This window comes from Cyphomyrmex costatus, unplaced genomic scaffold (assembly GCF_001594065.2).
Source record: "Cyphomyrmex costatus isolate MS0001 unplaced genomic scaffold, Ccosl1.0 scaffold26, whole genome shotgun sequence".
In the NCBI taxonomy this organism is placed as follows: Eukaryota; Metazoa; Arthropoda; class Insecta; order Hymenoptera; family Formicidae; genus Cyphomyrmex; species Cyphomyrmex costatus.
Genome location: NW_017276692.1, coordinates 1,547,773 through 1,569,254, shown reverse-complemented (window position 1 = coordinate 1,569,254; position 21,482 = coordinate 1,547,773). Strand labels below are relative to the sequence as shown.

General features: G+C 32.4%; 1 protein-coding gene across 1 annotated transcript in view; it reads right to left on the bottom strand.

Moving 5' to 3' along the window:
- Positions 1-21,482, bottom strand: part of LOC108774539 (neural cell adhesion molecule 2) — a 66,917-nt gene that overhangs the window by 3,468 nt on the left and 41,967 nt on the right. The window lies entirely within an intron of this gene.

Sequence of the window (21,482 nt, the reverse complement as noted above, 5' to 3'; positions counted from 1 at the left end):
TATATATACAATATGATTATAAGTTTGTCAATTTTTGTAACGTTATGTAAAGTAATGATAATTAATCGCACACATTATATTTGCAGTTTTTACATAGCAGTAATAGAAAAATTGTAATTTATTGGAAAATTAATGTTTAAATATTTCTACAAACTTTATTTTAATTGTAATTTACTTTTACAAATTGCTTAATTACCTAATATAAAGAATAATTTTATTTGCAAGTTGTGCCTTTTATTTTACGTATACATACACTGATAATAATGGGTTCCAAAATTACTACTCATTATAATTGTTATAATTTTACATGTATAATTCTTACAGCGTAGATACAGATGAATATCAAATAATATATGCACGAATACATAATGTGTAGGAAATATATAATGAAAATTTATTATGACGTTCTTTTCTCTATGCGTACATGCATTATTACTTATTCTAATACGTTGTATTACGCGCAGTTTTACAAACCAACCCAGATTTTACCGAGTCAGTCGATTACCATATTCATAAAACACAGCATCTCACATTTCTTACCCCGAATTTCATATTATTCCGTCTTTTAGTTACCAAACAAGGAACATAGAGCTGCAAATTAAATTCAAAATAAAATAAATAAAACAAAAAAAAAATAAAATTCTAGAGACGCCTGCAACCTTTTTGCAATATTTATTCGCATCCTGGCAAAGTGCACGACCGCCTTTACCGAAACGACCTAGATCCGTATGTATTACTTTGCTGGCACTCGATTAAATTTTCAACCTCGCGATGCTTCCACAAGCAATAGGAACAGAAGTATCTGCTTGACAGATCTTCTAAAATATCCGGCGCGATGCTTTGCTAGAAATATATTGCGTGAGTCTCGCTCTGTTGACTTCAAAGATAGACATCGACGGTTATTTATGGAAAATGTCACCAAGATAGAAATAGATCTTCCGCAGAATCTCAAGATATTCTTATGCGTCAGCGAGAAAGTCCCACTATCGCGAATCTATATTTATCGCAGATATTTTATTCAATCCCCCTGAATCGTTAGGTACTATTCGTACAATAAGATATCGCATTATATATTGTACCTTATGTAAGAGAATACTTTCGAGTTCTTCTTTTTCGTTACGGTTATCTCGCGCCCATTGTTGCTAGAAGGAAGCTGTGAATTATTTAAAAAATTGAATTCAACAACACCGTTTCCTTTTTCATGCAAAGAGAATGAAATCTTTGTGGGAAGATTGTGGGTCTGGTATGAAATGTCTAATTTTTAACGTCAGCCCCTTGCCTCTCTTGCGACGCAATCTCTTTACCTTCGTCAACTTTTTCGCATCTTATATCAGTACAAAAGATGAATATCCATTGTCATGCGGCTGACGTTGCACAATGATGAGCGACTTTACGTTTAATGTTTGTATTTTGTGGCACAAATTTTAGAAGTAATGGCCAAACTTTCGGCTGATATTGAGGGATGGGGAATTGGCGGGCGTGCAACTTTGAAGATATTTGGAGAATATCGTATATTAGATTATCATGTATGCCACACTGTTTATTAAATGACAGCGATCGAGTTCGAGACACATTACTATCGCTAATCGATGCTGGTTGTTATATTAACATAATGAAACGTTCTTGTTTTCTTATAAATAAAAGAATACATAAAAAAAATAAATATAGTTGTTAAGCTCAACGAGTATAAATTTATAATACATTTTCATATAAATTTAAATACAAATATATTATGGATGGATAATTCTCCATTATTTGTCTTACAATTAGATATTATTAGTCATGTTTAGCGATAATAAAATGGAGAATGTGAATTATAATTTATATAATTTAATGAAAATGTAAATATTACCATTTATTATGAAATTACCATCATAAATATTATAAAATACATGTTTGTGTATTTTTTATTTGCTGATGCAATAATTATAGATCATTTTTTATAAAGTATGTTTAATATATCAATATATACGGTAAATGTTTATCATGACCATACAAAAAATGGCCATAAGCTGTAATTTCTCCAATAATTGCTAAATAGTGTATTTTTGCAGTCATTCTCACAAAAAATCAATATTTATAATAGTTTATGTGCATACGCATTATTCGAAATAACAATATTGTGAGAATTATGTAATATTTCACTTTCGAACTCCTGCAAAATTTTACATGTGTCCATTAAAAGCTGTTATAACGTCGAATAAATTACAGCTTAAGCTGTCGTAATCAACATTACATGCAAAACAAAGGTAAATTATATTTTTGCTATTATGTATTATTTCATTATTTTATTATTCTATATGTTATTGCATTGGAGAACTGACAATTTTTTACAATTTATTTTTAAATCTTGTATTATTAGATTTAGCTTTTGCAAGGTAAAATAACATTATAGTGTTTTGACTAAATACTAAAAAATTTTAAATGTCTACAGAAAGTGTAGACATTTATAAATTGTAGGAAGAATTAGTGACGCCGTTTTTCGGAGATGCGAGGTTTCCTACCGTATTTCGATTTGCCAATTCTGATGAAATTAAGCGGATTCGGCGATTACGAGCGACGCGCGCGTTGAAGCGAATTACCAGCCGGATGCTTCAATAATAGGGGCAAATTCAATATTGACGGGCGTAGAATAAATAATTCGCGAATAACGAGTGGTAGTGACGCATTCGCGCGCCCATTGTCGTCGGTGTGGAAAAAGCTGCGTGTAGAGGGGAGATTACGAAGTTTTGGGAAATCCTCGTTCGCACGTTCGAGACCCTTTCATTACGATCTTTCATTAAAAACCCTTTCGGTATGCGTCGAACACGTTGTAATTCATCGCCTCGTCCCTCCTTCAACTTTCTATCGCCCCTTTTTCCCTTCCATTGCGCTCTCTGTCATTAATTGTCGACGACTGCGCTTCTGATATCTTTTTGAAATACGAACGCGGAGCTTTTAATTGCATTATTATCTCTTTAACGTGAATAAAATTTGATTGAATATTCACGGGATTGAATTCAAATGAAGGACTATTATAAGAATAATTGTGACGCTGATATGCGCGAATATGAGATATTTATAATTCTTTCATCTCTGATGATTCTTATTTCAACGGAAATATTCAACAAAGGTAATTCTCGACAAAGATTTATTTTCGCAGAAGAACGTGTCAAAATATTTGTGTATCTGAATGGAGCAGGATATGTCCGGATACCATTGCTGCTGTACTATAAAATTTACTCATTGTTTATTTCGTATTTGATGTTAAAAACTATTATGTTACAAATTATTTCCGTATCTGAATTCAAAAATTGTTATTTTGCCACCGTAGAACAAAATTCATACGCTTTTTTTTTATGTGTCGCTTACTCGCCTGTGCGTGATTAAAAACTTGCCTTTGTAACGCAAATCAGCAATGCACTGAAAATACTTTTCGCATAGCGTATGCATTACACGCGTCGACGGAAAAAAAATAACAATAAATGCGTGTTCCAAACACGTCCGACAAAAACGCACAGGGACAAATAGGCCGTAGAATTAATTATCGATATATCTCGGCTTTGGATCACGAACGTAATGGCCGATGAATAGCTCGTTATCTTCTCTTCTCTTCCGTCCATATTGTTTATCGATAGATATCACATGCTCATAGTCTGTCCTTGTAACTGTCATGCTTCGTTTAATAGTCTTGTTTATATAAACATTTTTATTGATATTTTAGAATTGATCCAAAATTGTATTTCTTAAGAAAAGTTTAAATCGAACATATGGCGTTACTTCTTTCAAAATATGAGGTTAATTTTTTCAGTGGCAAATACATATGCAGTGTAATGTTTTATAATAACAAGTGTTAAATCTATTAAATTTAACTTAATTTGAGTTGTCGCATATCGTTATTTTATACTAAAACAATGGTTAATGTATTTTATTGGCTCGTTAAATCTTGAATATAGCTTTCTCTTTGCCGTCGATACGAGAATTTACGAGCAACTCTTCCGTATTTGTGAAAGACGTGTATGTCCTGTGAAGAGTGCACTCTCATCGTATACGTGATGGAGCATCGAGGGTGGCTGCGGGGCATCAGCCTTTCACATGTCACGCATGTCGCAACGCGCGAGTGTTATCGCGCAAAATGACACGTCCGTCCTGAACGCGTAACAGCCGGATGCGGGTTGGACGCGGGAAGACAGGACGAGCCACGAGAACGAGACTCTGGTCGATGGTGCCATGAATAAAAGATCAAGCGTGCGTTTCTCAGGCTACTTTTCACAGAGCGCCGATATTGACCGTCGTCTTGACGTTCACTTCTCGATATCGTCTCTCGAACCGTTCGCCGTAATTAACCCTTTGAGCGCTTTTTCAATTGTTTTTAGATCTTCGTGTTCGAAGGTATGATGACGATGAATATATACAAGACTGAAAATAAGACATTTGCAATTTCTTTCGTTTACTCGGTTATTTGATTTCCGCAATTGAATACAAATTTATTTAAACATCATTTCTTTTCCATTAAACGATGTAACTTTTAACACAAAATCTTTCAACTTAAATTTTATTAAGGTAAAATTTAGAAATAGAGATATATAATCCGTTTATTTCCCTACATTTACACAAGCTTGATTTTCTAAAGAACTTATTAATTTTTAATATGTATTATATAGTTTAAAGCCATATTGACATAAAGATATTTAAATTATAAATTCTAGTTTTTTTTTATATAGTTAGAGAGAACAAATATTTTTTAGAATTAAGTGTACAAAAATTCTGCTAGGCTGTTTTTAAATAGAAATAATAGAAATATATGTATAACTTCTAATAATATTGAGCGTCTTAAGTTTTCCAATTAAATTCAGCAGTACATTTTTTTAATTTTCAATGTATGTTTATCGACACATGTATCAGTATAAGTTGCTTCATCACATTATATTAAGCGCCAAGGGTTAATGATGTCAGTAATAAACAATAGTGTTCCATAACACTACGTTCTCGCGCAAAGGTCGCGATGCAACGTCAACGTAATTAACCCTTCCTCGTGTGTTATAAGCGTAGGGGAAACCGTTTATTTACATCAATAAACTTTATATCAATAATCAAAAATATTACATAATATTTTATTCTTACTTACTTTAATTATTTTTTTCATTAGTAGAAAACCGTCAATTTCATCCATACGTTTTTTTTCTAGAAATTCAAATAATTTTGAGATAAAAGTATTTTTATAAGTATTCGAATGATTTCTTCAACCTAGAACTACATACATGTGTAAATCTATAAAATTTGGTAAAAATTTCAAATCTTTAACTTTTCTTTAAAAGTTTTCTTTAAACATTTTTACATTTTACAATTTATCAACTTGAATTTTGTGATTTTATAGTCATATTTCTTGATACCTGAAGCTTTTCTGGAAAAAAATTGGTAGAGAAATATACAGTTTTTTCAGAGTTATATAAAAATATTTGGTCGCGAATCTAAAAGGTCCGATATTGTAATTTGCGAATGCAAAAACATAACATGTAGTTCCAGAAAGAATCATATTGAGTTGATTCAAGAATTGGTCAGGACAAAATATATTCTATTATGACTATGAAATAATTTTTATCAAAGGAGACCATTAGTTTTGCTGGTCGACGAGTTCATGATTTTACGAATGAGCGAGGGCGTACGATTGCGCGGCTTTTATAACGCGTTGCGAAGGGCCGCGTGGACGTCAGTCGTTTAATTAAAGGTACTCGCGAATAACGAAAGGTGTTCGCCAGCGGCGAGGCGTTTTAGTGGTCATAAATTTCCAGCGCAGTCACATAACCGGGCAAAACGTATGTCGTAACAAGAACCGGACGCTCGTGTTCGACTGGAGAGAATGCAATTATAAATTGTGCATGTTACTCTCGCACCGGCTACTCGTTAAAAGAGCAGTAGATTTTATTTTTAAGATTACCTGCCATCGAAGTTCTGATTCGCTCGCGAGAGGATGACTATTTTGTCCCAATTTATTTTGAACTCGAATAAATATTATATCGCGTGATTCGTACATGACTTTATTATTTGGTCGAGAATACAAACGAAAATGGTTTCAAACTGTGTTTTCTTAATACATGGAAAGAACGCTTTTAATAAAGTATTTAAACATTTAGCTAGATACAGATCTAAAATTAATAATTATTGAAGTGTCTCAAAATAATTTATATAAGTTGTTCAAACGTAATCAAAAATTCAAATATAATATCGTGTTTGTTAATAAGTTGCACAACGAATATGAAATTATGATCGAAAAAGCATGTTAATTAGTAGATCAATCTATTCAATTCTAGAAACAAATAAATGTTATTCCAAATAAGTATTATTCGATGAAATATGCTGAAAATCCGTTGCAAGTATTTTGCTTCAAATCAACTTTCCATTTATAGTATAATTATCATATTTGTGTAAAGTAATTTTATTCTACTTATAAATTTATGACTGCTTAATTATTACAATAATTTAATTGTTTATGTTATGTCTTGTTTGCGTCAACAAAATTAATTGATAATAAATTTATAAGTATATGTACAATATATAATATTTATTGATGCTTTTCAACAAGATGCATAGTGTAATACACTGATTATTTCATCTTTGTTTAACTTTAAAAACTGGTAAATAAAGACAATAATTTACTGTGTTATACGGGTATGTTAAGTTAGCACCCCAACTATAGTACTCAGGAGTTCTGATTAGAGTTCCCACTTCCTTTTGACGAGACAAAGAGTTCCCTTAGTTAATAACAAGAGTTCCGCTCAATAAACATTATTTTTACATTTTTTAAAAATAGGGTGCTAACTTTTTATTGAATTTCGAGGTGGAATAGTTCTGAGCGGCTTAATAGCTTCAATTTACGATTATTTTTTTTTACGTATCAGGAACTCTAGGCAACACCCCATTTTTTAAAAATGTAAAAAAAATGTTTATTGAGCGGAACTCTTGTTATTAACTTATAGGTAACCTTCCGTTTCGTCAAAAGGAAGTGGGAACTCTAATCAGAACTCCTGAGTACTATAGTTGGGGTGCTAACTTAACATTATACCCGTGTTATACTGCGTCACTAGTATCTTTTGTTGGAAAGTACCCTATAACCTATAATGTATATCATATGTAGAAACTAGGGATTAAACAAAGAGTTATCATATTTATATAACTTATGTATTTACATAATTATATGTATATTATATTTTATGTATACAATTTTTTTAAAACGCGTATTGATGTTTCTTCAGGAGGAACTTTTGTTTTAAAGTGACCCTTTTTTACGAGCAAATATCAATTTTGACAATGGCAGTCGAATCTTACTCAGTGAGATCTCCAGCAGGAGGGCCGTCAATTTCCAACACTAGTCGAAAAGTGGCAACCGTGAGATTGCAACACGAGAAATGGCGAGAAAGAAGCCTATTCACAAAATCTTTAACGTACCGCGCGTTAGACTGGAAAGAAAATAATCTTTCTTCGCGGGGCAGACGAGACCACTATTAATCACAGCTTTCTTTGCACGTGTGAACGCGCCGCGCCGAGTCGCGTTTAATTAATGTCCCCTCGAAAGAATAGTTTCCAATCGGCGAGAAATTTATTAGTCCTCGACCGTCGTTTACATTCGGCCTACAGTGGCTCCCAGGCCACTTTTCTCCCTATTTTATTTATTCCGTCGTGTCTCGCGAGAATGTTTTCTCAGTGGAATAAACTTTGAAGATCTGGACGAGAGGCATGTTCGACTTCGTGTCCCTTGGTCGTTTCTCCACTTTTAACTTTGTTTCTAGAGTTGTGCGAAACAGGAACGAATTGCCTTAGCAAATGGAGAAAAATAGGGATATAAAATCATAATATATTACAAGGAGCGTAAAATGCCACTGTTTGTGAATACTTTATTTTTTAAATTTAATCTGAAAGAAGAGATAGAAATTTGTTAAATTATAATACTTTATTATATAGAATTTCTATTTTATCGAACGCATTTAAAAAGATTAACTGAAATAAAGAGGGCAATGAGAGAGAATTAACGATGTATACGTAAATAATGCGCAAAAATTTACATGATAATATATAATTCGCTAGGTGTAATTGTTTTATTTTAAAGACTATTCTATTTTCTAAGAAATATTTTCATCGTAATGAAAATGTAATTATAATCCTATGCATACAAAATTTGATTTTAATCAAGTATCTTGCCTTTAATTACACATTATATGTATTTAGACATGATGAGTATACTTTCACAAATTATATTTTAGAACTAATTCTGAAACTCGCAAATGCCAATACCAAATGTAATCAACGTTCCGTTTATAATAAAATATCTTCATCAGTTACAGCTTCTACTTTACGCACAGCGCTACCTCTCTTTGTTTCATCTCATTTCCACCCTTGATTATTTCCACAGTTCCGAGCACGTAATCGCCCTTCAAGCCTTCACTGTGTCATGTTTCATTCGCTTTTCACTCTTTAGAGCAACTTCGGAATTAAACTATTCCATCCAGTTTGAACAACAGTTATCGAAAGGCTTGGCGCAGAACGAACCGATCGCGTTCCGGCAGAGTCGTTCGCGCAGCGCGAATTTCAGCTAGTTTCTCACGTTCGAGCGTCATTAACAGCAAATTAATAGGCAACATGAACACAGCACGCCGTATATTATTGGTTCGCAATGTGTCACGCCGCTGGTTTATAGTCGTTATTCCGCCGCTTTACATTCGAGTGCACTTCTCGCAGCTTTAATCAAACCTCGTAGGATCTATTCAGTCCAAACGCCGAGTATTCTTGACATCAATCGAAATAATCGTGATAGAGAGATAAGCGTACTAGTAGTAATTTTAGCATTTTCTAATAATAATGGTAATAAAAGAAAATTAAAAAGAGACCATCATATCAATTTAATGATCATTTTGAAATCGATAGATATCATAATTTTCTTTATCATTAATTATACTCTTAACTAAATATGACAGTTATTTAATATTATTTTCTAGCAGTCCTATTTTAAATTCTTGATTGATAAGTTCAAATTTACAACGTATATTCTATATGATTTCTTCTCTGTCTTATTAATTTCAATTGTTTAGAGTTTATATAAAAAGTTATCGGCACCTGTCTTTTCTATTTCTTTTGACAATTCAGTCAACAGTTAAACTTTTGAATTTTATTTAAAAAGATGATTTGAAAACAATTTTAGAAAAGTGTATTTTAAATTGGTGAGTAAAATCTGTCGTTTGAATTAAACGACGACGAGTGTGGAACGTCCAGTATAATCCGCAATATAATCCGCTTTGAAACCTTTTTACACGTTACACTTCAGTGGGTAATTTGGCACTATACGTGTTTCGCGTTCGACTGACGGGCACGTTCCATTTGTCTATTCAGAAGGAAATGGCACGGCACGTGGGAAGCCAGATCGGTTCATCTCGTAGTCCGTCTGGATTTAGTTTCAGCGGTAGGCATCGCGAGTCTAACATTCACTCGATGATCGGAACTCACACACGCCCGTTTGTCTTGTTACCGCAGATTCGACAAGCACTTGATTCTCCGTTCCGAATTAGCCGGTGTTTCGAATGCTGTCCGACACTGTTGTTTCAGTTTGCCGGCTGATTATCTGCGCTTCCGACAGATGAACGCCATTGTATTTGTTGCAACGTAAAAACGATGAATGTCGATAGAACATTTGAAGGGACAATATACCTCCTTACTTCAAAAATTATGTAACTAAAAAAGTGTGATTTTTGAATTATTATCATGAACAAGTTGATTAAACATTACCCCATTATTATCATTTAATTTCTAAATGACTTTTTTAAAGATACTTCGGAGATTTCAAACAAAGTTAAAACTATCTTTTTTTCCAATTTCGTGCATGATCTCAAAGTTGAAATCTTTTTGGTGAATTTGTAATAATCAACTTGGCGAAATGATATCACTTGAAGTAGAAATATTATTGAAAAAAATATTTGATATGATTTGAAAACAGAGTTTGTTATACATTTTAAAATACATTTTGAAAATCTATCTTTCTATCGATGTTTGATGTGACTCTTCAATCTTGAGCAATGTATGTATAGATCTCAGTAAATAGGCCAAGATGATTTTTCAACGAGATATTTTCATCGTATTAACCGAATCCGTAGTGAAAGTCTGTGTAAAGAGTAGTAGGTAAAAAGAGAAAAAGAAATCGAGGTCGAGAAGTATTTTTCGCGATGTCAGCACATTCGAACGGAGATGAATCCCGACAAATTCTGTCTACTTTTCATCGGCACAACTGAAGCCACGACGTACATTTCTGTCGTGCCTCTTACGATTAGTTGCACAAGCGTGTATATGGCCGTGATACGAGGATACGGTGCGTGATCATGTGCGAATAGGCAGATGCACACGAGAAATTCGTGGGCATTACATTTGGCCGAGGTACCGCGTATAAATTTCGCGGCAGTCGGCACCAATATGTATGAATATTTCGGAAATCGGTACACGCGCGCCCGAAATCCGCGCGGAAATCCCGACGGAATGCGGAAACTTCTCCAATTTTCTGGCTGGCATAGCAAATAGTCCCTGGAACGCGAAATAGTAAGTTTGCCACTGAATAGCGAACGCGAGCTTTGGTAAGCTTTTTTTTCGCGGCCTCTAATAAAAGATACGCGTAATTATTTCGATTGTTACTCCATTTGTTAATTAAAAAAACCAGTATAATTTTAACAGTAATTATGATGTTACTTTCTAAAATCCTGATTTCTTTCTCAAAATTATGGTCATCGTAGAAAGATGTATTCGTTGTTACATTTGTGGACGAAGGATTAGAAAAATCTGTTATAGAATTTTTTTTAAACAGTTGACAACAAAAGTATTATATGAAAGCAGTATTCTAAAATTTTCCATCATATAGTTTTTCCTCGAGCTCTTGTTTGTTATATCACATAATTTTATCATTTCAGAGTAGGAGTTTGGAATAGTTTTATGGTGGTTGATAATTTCGTAATTCTGTAGTATGAGGTACAAATTGTGTCAGCAACTTGAAGCGAAAAAAAAAAACATTTATATCGGGATTGTTATCAGGTTAGCTCTCATGAGCTTGTTAAAACGCTATTCTGAATTTTGAAACAAACTCCCCGCGTAATTCCACAGTATCGTTTATTTACAATTATAGTTAATAATGCGAAAAATAATTATCCTGCTTTATCTGTGCGCATTTTTTATGAAAATGTCGTTATTTTCATTAAAAATGTATCTACATGTTGCAAAAAGCTAATGAATAATCGAGCTTAACAAATCACCCCTAATTAGCGGGAGTGTGTCGAATTTTCAATAAACAGATAAATTCTGTGGATAATTTCTTCGTTTTGCGAGATATAACAGGAATTGGTCATATTTATATAATCGCTTTATGAACGGAAGTTTAATTGTACAGGAGACGAAAGGAATAATACAGGGTCACGTGTGCGACCACTTTGTAAGTATACTTGCATATACTGTATACATATATATATACATATATGGAGGTTTTGTTCTCGCGCTTATAAAAAGATGCACTTTGCATGAGCGTTCATTGATAGGCTGACCTAATTACAAATTAATTTCTATGCCATGCCGTGGATGTGATTTGTAAAATTAGGATAGTCAATTTTTAAAAGCAGTTTTCCTATATTTGATATGAATGGTGTGATGTGAATGATAAAATAAAAATGCAGTCGTAGATAATTATTATGTTCTGTATTGTGCACAACTTATTAGTTTTTGATTATTTCAGGTTTTACGATTTCAAATATTAAAGTGATTTTTTATTATGGTCGCGGTATTTTTTTATATTTTTTACAAGATATTGTTAAACTATAAAAAATGCTACTGGGACGTTCTTTTTTTGATATTAATGAAATAGCGTGCTAACTTTACAAACACACTTAAATTTGAAAATTTTTTATTTACAATATGAATGGCATTTAAGTTTCTCACCTGTAAGGATAATTGATTTTCGATATAGGATAATGATGACGCAATACTTACGACTTGAATCGAATTGACAAGTTTCGACGGAAAAAACGAATCTATCATGGTACGCTTATAAAATCGAAAAAAACCTGCAACGCTCAGTTACTCTCGGGAGATCTCGTCGTAGTTTAAGAGGACCTTCACTATCTTGACATGTTGACGAGGGGACAGGGAGGGAAGCAATAAATGAGAACGTTCGCGTTTATTCGTCCGAAAAACAATGGAGATAAACCTGACAGTGAGAGACACCCACTCCATCGTCATAGGATAAGACGGATATGTACATCGTATGTGTACGTGTGTACGCCCATGTGCGGATTCGCTCGGACGGATGCTGGGGCATAACGCGTCGATATCACGCCCGTGCACACACGCGTCACGACTGGAAAACACTGAAAGAGCCGCGGTAAATATTTTCACCACAAAACGCGCCACCGGTCCGCGACACTTTCCGGTACATGCCGCACGGTAAATCTCACCGGAAAATTTAGCGGTTGCGAGCGCGACGCGGGGATTCGAGCGTACGAGGGAGGTTTCATCTCGCTGCCGGTCGCCACGAGAAAATATCTGTCTTCAACATTGGCGGACATATTAGTGCTGGTGATATTGCCGTTGCGATAAGAAGTAAAAAATATTATTCTTTGGATATCCAATTTACGATCGAGATACATTTTGGCAGTTGGCGGTTGCAATAAACACAACATCGGAGGTGCACGACGCCAGCGAGCGCGCTTATCGCAATAATTCGTGAGAGTTAGAGGTAGTTTCGTAAAATGGCGAAGATTAAATTGTCAATGTCGGTTGATATCGTATTAATATCATTAATTCACATAATTATAGTATTAACTCTTTTTAAATATAACTCTAAATTATCAATATAGTTAATATCGTGTTAATATCAGATATCAATAATTCGCATAATTATAGTATTAACTCTTTTTTAATATATAATATATACATAATATAAATTATCTGTACGAGCAATTGTCTACGTTTATTAGTACATTAATATGTATAAATACATTACATTAATAATATCTTTATAAAATGATAAGGATATTTGCAAAGATTGCGTTTTTACATGCAGTTAATTTCGTTGTATCGAAGTATCTTCTAATTGTTTGTAAATTATATCTTATTATTTTGTAAAATATATTAACGTAATAACAATGGAGACTTCTATAGGCACAATTTATTTATTAATAATAATTAATAAACAATTTATTATATTTGATTTATTCTTGGGGGGGAGCGATAAAACTATTTTTATTTTAACTTAACTTTCTTTCTGCAAATTCTAATATTCTAAAAGGCTACATTTCAAGGGAGCTAATTAAGTATTGTACTTCATATAATTTGCACTCTATTATTATTATTTAATTATCGTCATAGTTAAGGATAATTGTATAAGTACAAAGAGGTGTCACTAATCTTTTGTAACGACTAATTTTAATTAATAAACGATGTAATAAGTAGAACGTATTATTACTTTAAGATAAACAGTGCTATCTTAAACTTCAAACGTAGAGTTTTATAAATTATACAAAAAATTTAGTTTATTTTTAAACTTTTTTTAAGCTTTAATAAAATATGTGTTTTCTCTTCAGGTTTTTTTTTAATTATAAAAAGAGTTTGTTATATTTCTCAAATTGTTTAAAAAATTCAATTTCTTTGAAGTAACGATGTTCACCGTAAGCCTTAGAAGATGAGGAAATTAAACACTTCGATTAATTGTTTCAAAATTAATTCGCGAATAGCGAGCTTTGTGCGGTTCGCATGTAAAACCGCGGAGAGAGGGCTCTTCGGGGTAAATGTTCGTTGTAAATTGCGCGTTTCGCTCAGTAATTTCTACCCCGGGTATGCGCGCCCTTATACTTGCCGTTTAACTCGGTTAGGTTTCGACCCGGTGCACCGGAATACAATAGGCTTCAGGAATAATTACGAGATTGCGAGAATTATTGCTCAAGAGATTCCCCTTACCCATTCTTCGACATTACATCATTCCGGCGCTCAGGGAGCTATTAAAACTCGACATCACAATGGCCCATTCATTCGATTTTACCCTCCGCTTGTAAATCCACTGTATGTGAATGTAAACGCGTGTATGTACTCATCACAATAAAAGATGTATTACATATCATAGTTAGGATTCTTACTATTTGTATATACGTGATTATATTTAGCTAATTATATGAAAAGTAAAAAGTTTATCTATATACTTTATTTTATTTAAACGGAAAATAATAATTGATCTATGAAGAACTAAAAAAAATCCAATAATGACTATTAAATGTATTTATTATATTGTATTGTAGAGAATTGAGAGAAATTTTATTGATATTTTTCATTGATGACATCATAATCTTTTTTTTTTTAAATAAGCACTTTAGACTATACTTTATATAAAATATAGTCAAAACTAACTGCTGGGTAATTGTTTGTTATCACTAATGACAGCGCGATTACTGACAAAAAATTCATTAATATTAGTTCAGTTTTTTCAAACTAACTGATAGATAAACTGGTTGAACTGGACAGCATAGAAATTGTATCAGTTATTGATCAATGTGAAACTTGATAAAACTAGACAAATATTGATGAACCTTTTTTTATCAGTAACTAGTAAAGTTGTTTCTATATTCTGATAATACTATCATCAGTTACATTGAACAATTATCTATCAGTTAGTACTTTTTTTATATTGATTAGTTTCGACTACATTTTTTTAACGGCATAAAATTGTTATCCTCTGTCATTGATACACATTCCTTTAACACTATAGTACACTGCATGTGCGTACTACGTTTTGTCAGATAATTTGTCGGCGATCAAAATCGTCGGGAATAAGAGCGAACGAAACTCTCGTTGCAGGTATAAAAGCGATAATCGACGTTACGCGACGTGCAATAAAGTATGACGCATATAAAGGCGGTTTCGTACCTATTCAACTTGCCCGAGGAGGAATTCGATGCAATGCGTGCAATATTAAATGGTTGCTAAATGTCTGCAAATGCACAAACTGGAGAGATTGCGGTTTCGTCGATCGGATATGGCAGCATGCAAATAGAAGTGTTGCAACAGGTGTAATTGACAGAGCGACTTGGAACCGAACATGTGCGATGTCGCCGCCTGTGTGTAAGTCACATAATGTCGATTCTATGCTATAAGTTAAATATTCGTCGACACATGATTTCGCGTGAGAATTGCTCTACACCGGGATGGGATTCATGACCAAGCACTGATTGATGATACATTCATGATTTCACGGATTTGCGATCGCTCGACATTATGCATATACGCGTATCTCCCGTGATTGTTTCCGACGTGTACATCCCGTGATTGTTACGTTGTTGTTGCGGACCAAGCGATTTCCAAAAAGTCTGCAATATACTAACAATTCTAGATATATTCATATTTCTTATCGGAGCTCGCATTTTGATGGACAGATATCGATATCAATATTATACCAACAGAATTGAAGTTTGATTTTCGACGTTATCGACGCGAACGAATGCATCGTATGTTATTGCCATAAATAAATATAAAAATATATGTGAAATAAAATCAACAGAAAGTGAATCAACTCTTACTTGTTAGTATATATATGTATTACACATGATGATTTTCCGGTTTTTTACTACACGTGAGTGATTCTGGATTTATTTTTAACTCTTTTATTAAAGTGTACTATAAAAATTATTAAGTAATTCTCATGCATATTTATTTTAATTATTAAATAGAGTGTTCAGAACATCCTAAAAAAATTATACATATACCTTTTTACAGTTACATTTTAAATTATTTTTTATTAAATACTTTATTTTTAATGTTTAAAGAGGGAGAGAGAGAGGGACGCAAAAATAATGAACTTTAAGATTTCTGAGCAATACTTTTACATTCTTTTTCTAATAAGAATAAGGTTTTTAAGATAATTATAGCTAGCTATCTACTTAAAGGTTGATATCTTTAGAAAGTTTTGTAAAGTTGTGTACTAAAAAAGAGAAAAAGGATTGAGACTTTTATTTAGCCAGGTATTTCCAGTATTTCAAAGAAGAGAACTTTGCAAATCACAAATGACTCATTGGTGTATATAAGGATAACTCTTTACTATGTTCAGAATACCTATGTACATTTGTTAAATGTATGAAAGCTATTTATATGTATATGTTACTATGTTTAGCGCAAATTGTCTCAGAATTAAAAAAAATTTTTGCATTTATCTTTACTTAAAAAATTTTTTAATATTATATCTTTATTTATTTATAAATTGTCAGAGAGAGAGAGAGAGAGAGAGAGAGAGAGAGAGAGAGAGAGAGAGAGAGAAAGAGAGCAGTAAAAATTGAGATACATGTATATTGCTGGGGTGTCAAAATTATAATCCCATGTGAATAATTATCTTTAAAAGTAATGTCAGCTTAAAAATAATTTTTCGATATCTTTTTTCATACAATTAACTTCGAGTCCATTTTACACGATGTCCAAATGCAAATTCCAAACAAAATTGGACATGTCTTCGTCTGTATCTAACCATGGTTACTAATTTATACATTTAGAGATACGCATATACGCGTCTAATATATGCGGTTGTAATAGGCGTTTGCAGACGCCCAGTGCATCAAGAGCAATCTCTCTGGAGTGAAGCAGCGCCGATAGGCGAGCTTGCACGGTCGATTGCGGAAATGTACATACGGACGTTATGTACGTCAAGTATGTGTATACATATAGTTTAATATATGATATATCTACCTATCGAGGGTCAGGACGCGTGTGTTCGTTTGCGAAGACGACGTTGTTGTTAACAGGCAACGTCGCCGGGGCATTCCTGCCTGATGAGGCAAACGATTGACCCGCACGAGACGATACATACGACGCTGCAGGTGCAACCGAAGCACCCCAATCTAATGTTGCAGCTGCGAGCGTCGGGACACTCTCAAAGGGGACAACGCTAAACGGCGCCATCGATCCGTACTGGTATTTCGGGTACCAACGGAATTTCATTCTCGATCAGCGGGAGAAATATGTAGCTCATCTCCTGTCTTAAACGGTAAAAAAATTAGACTTTCAGCATGTGCCTTATATTTACAACTTCGGCTTCCTTGCTTGGATGCTTCTTTCTATATTCCTTGTTTTTAATTAATAAAACGTGAAATTCCTCGAAGAAAGGAAAAATAATAGTTAGTATTATAATTAGTAAATAATAGTTAGTATTTAATATGTTTATTTTGAAAAAAGATATATCGACATTATCACTAAAGTTTTGCAGTTCATCAGCACTCTTTAGATACGTTCAAAATAATTGTTTATATATATATATATTCCTTTCTGATTATATATCGTCGATATATGATTCTTTCTCAAAATAAAAATATTGTTCAAATTGGACAATTTGTTTTAATATAAGCATAAGGTTTTAAGCTTTAAGAGTCCAAAATATTATAAAATTATACTGCATGACATGATACATAGTATAATTTTATAATATTGTAGATATAAAAAAGTTACTGGATTATTATAAGAGCATTAAAAACATAATATTTATTATATATAAATATTAGGAAGATCCTCAATTGATGCGTTTTCACATAAAAAATTTCAATATCCATTTTAAAGTTACACTTAAGAATTATATATACATTTGACAAATAACATATGCAATAATTCCTATATATAATACGTATATAAATATATGTACCAAGTTTATATATATATATATTAAAAGTGATAGGATTTAAATTTGAATCTCTTGCCTATTTCATTACATATTTTTAAAGTTAGTTTAACATCAAATATCTTGTAAATAAAAAATTTAAATATTTTCCAGTTTTGAGAACACGTCGTGAATAAACTTTCTTATATAACAAAACTATATCCTGTGTGTTTTCTAAGTTTGACTAACATACAATCAATACGAATATTCATATATAGCGCTTTTACATTTTTGTAAATTTGTCGTTTTGTAATTTGAGATATTTTGGATAACTAGGACACAGTAGAGAGATATTTACCTCCCAGTGGTTGAAGCTGCGAGTGCCATATATTCGTATATATGTGATACAAAGATCGACTTCACGCTGTCATGCACTGTCAGTTATCCATATGTGCGCTCCGTTAACAGCGTATGACTCTGTATAGCCTTTTATACTTGTTTTAATTTTGATGTTTTTGTAAAGAGTCTGTAATTCAATTACTTCGTTTTATTTATTTATTTATTTATTATAAGAGCATTAAAAACATAATATTTATTATATATAAATATTAGGAAGATCCTCAATTGATGCGTTTTCACATAAAAAATTTCAATATCCATTTTAAAGTTACACTTAAGAATTATATATACATTTGACAAATAACATATGCAATAATTCCTATATATAATACGTATATAAATATATGTACCAAGTTTATATATATATATATTAAAAGTGATAGGATTTAAATTTGAATCTCTTGCCTATTTCATTACATATTTTTAAAGTTAGTTTAACATCAAATATCTTGTAAATAAAAAATTTAAATATTTTCCAGTTTTGAGAACACGTCGTGAATAAACTTTCTTATATAACAAAACTATATCCTGTGTGTTTTCTAAGTTTGACTAACATACAATCAATACGAATATTCATATATACCGCTTTTACATTTTTGTAAATTTGTCGTTTTGTAATTTGAGATATTTTGGATAACTAGGACACAGTAGAGAGATATTTACCTCCCAGTGGTTGAAGCTGCGAGTGCCATATATTCGTATATATGTGATACAAAGATCGACTTCACGCTGTCATGCACTGTCAGTTATCCATATGAAATACTACTGCAATATGTACCAAATATTGTTGTTATTTGGCGCTACTGTATTATGGTAAAATATTTAGTGCGTATTTCATTGATAACATTCTTATGATAGTGTTTAAATTTATTAAACTTATTCTTAACGGCGTTCGTCGCGTTTTTCATAACTATAATAACATAGCAAAAAATAAATATGTCACATTGGTGAAACATTTGTTCAAATATACTCAATAACAAAACATAAAAAAGGGAATCGAATCTTATGAAAGAGTTTTTCTAAATTCAAATAATTATACTGACGTACAATGTTATTGATGTATATTTGAACTCGATTGAAAGTGTTATGAGAGGCATGTTATTTCAAAAATTGATTTTACACGAAAAGAAAGATTAAAATATCTAAAATTTTAACTAGATATAAATTTGAAAATAATTTTTCGTCAAAATAATTACGTAAAAAAACTCAAGCATAATGAACACAAGAAAATTTTTTGATAATCTAGCTTTAGTTGAGTAGCTTACATAGCTTTTTTGATAATTTAATTTATTTTCAAACTAGTATTTAGTTAAATCTTTTTAGGTACTTTTTGTCAGTGAAACTGTTCTTTTTATGTACGAAAACAGTTTTACGAAATTCAGAGCTATACAATATAATTATTTGTCTAATGATTCTTATAATTATTAGTGTAATGCATTTAGGAACAATATACCTATTTGTAGAATTCTTATACAATATTCACATGATACAAGTGTGAAACACGAAGTGCGATCAGCAATACGTCAAACAATCTTTGTAGAGTATGTAAAACATATTAGATCAAACTTCGTCGATTAAATAAACAAGAATGATTAAATAATTAAGGTCGCACATGATATGCTTAAGTCATATCTTATTAAAACATGAATTTTATATTTTTTTCGGCAGTGGCATTTCTAATTCTGTCTTCTTTCTCCCGTAAAAGAATAGCTTAACTGGAACATAAGTATCGTCAAGATACTTATTAAAAAATGCACATATGAATTATAAATAAAAATAATTCAAATATTCATACATGTATATCAGTGCTCTGAACTTTCAGGATAATATATTGCAAAATATTTTTCAGTAACAAAAAAACGTTACTTTTAATTAAAATACATAATATCGGTAATATGAATTTACGAGGCAGTTATCGCGATGTTAAGAAAAATCTTCGCATCGATTCAGATGATTTGTTTAATTTCAAAGAAATGAAGACTTCGCGAAATTTTTTTGTCGAACTTTTATTACAAAGAGAAAGAAATCAAAACTTTGAAATTTGTTGTTTCGCTTATCGGAAGAAATAAGATCATGCGAGGAATTGTATTTTCAAAGCTATATATAATATTAACTTACAAAACGGCAACATATATTGTGATTATAATATCTTATTTGTAAAATTATAGCAGATAATTGCTTAACGTCTTCCTTATCTCTCTTTAGACATACGACCTAAATATCAAACATATTACATACGAATTCAGTTTTTTGCTTTTCAGACAGAGGTGGGCTGATTACCTTTTAAAATACTTTTGGAAAAATAACGGAGCTCGTTACATTGGACTTGAACGTCATGAATTTGTGATTGAATTCTACGGAGAGTATCATTATTCGATTGCATTAGGTCGTTCAGGCTTTTTAAGTAGTTACCTTTATCTCGCTCAAACGAACTTGTCGTTTTTTGATATGATACTCTTTCATTCAGTAGTTCCGTACATTGCTTAATCTCTAGCAATATTTCGTGCAAAATAGGCAAATTAGAATTTACTTCTACATTATGTTGTGTACGGGCAGGCTGTAGATCTTTTTCGTAAGAGTCTGTCTTTGTCTGAGGCGAAGGGCAACGTGGTTTGCGGGGACACCTCACACTTGGAAGACGAGGAGAAACGGATTTTGTGCCAGAAATGCCTTTAGTCTTCGGTGTGGTAGGAGTAGTAGGAAAGTCAAGTTCGAAAAAATTTTCATTAGGATTTTTAGATGACTCGAAAGTAAGAAATTTAGAAGGAGGGGTTTCAGGCATATTCGACGATTTTTCTGGAGTGATATTCTTACTGGAATTTCCAGATAAACCAATACTTCTATTTAAACCAGTTTCAGATGAAGAGGAAGCTCGTCTGAGAGGGGAACACGTATTTGGACGACGAGGAGAACAGGGTGTTGAAAAAAAGACCTGTGAAGTAGCAGGAGTAGTAGGAGTAGTAGGAGCCGATTTGAAGGATCTTTTATTAAATTTTTTAGATGATCCGGAAGTCGAAATTTTAGACGTAGTCCACGATGTTTCTGGAGTAACGACATTTTGATTGAAATTTCCATCATTATTTATACTTAAATCCTCAATTTGAGCAACGAGTTTTTGAAATTGCTGGCAAGCATTCTCCTCAATTTTATAGACACTGCACCAAAGGCAAAAAAAATGATTAACAGGTAATTTTATTTCTATGTTTTGTTGAGCACGCTTTGTGCATACGAAATGTGCGATAGTGTTGCAGTAACCATTGCAAGGAATCTCGTAACCGTTTACCGGTTTTAAGCAGTATTTGCATCGATCATCCCTTATTGTGCCAAAAGGATATGATACACAATCTTTTTCTTCCTGCATCGTGGAGATGAAGAAAATGTCAGCGAGTCACTTGAGTTGACGACCACTGAAGTTTATTATGGAAATTGTAACCTGTCGATACAGATATAATTAAGTTAGAAGGAG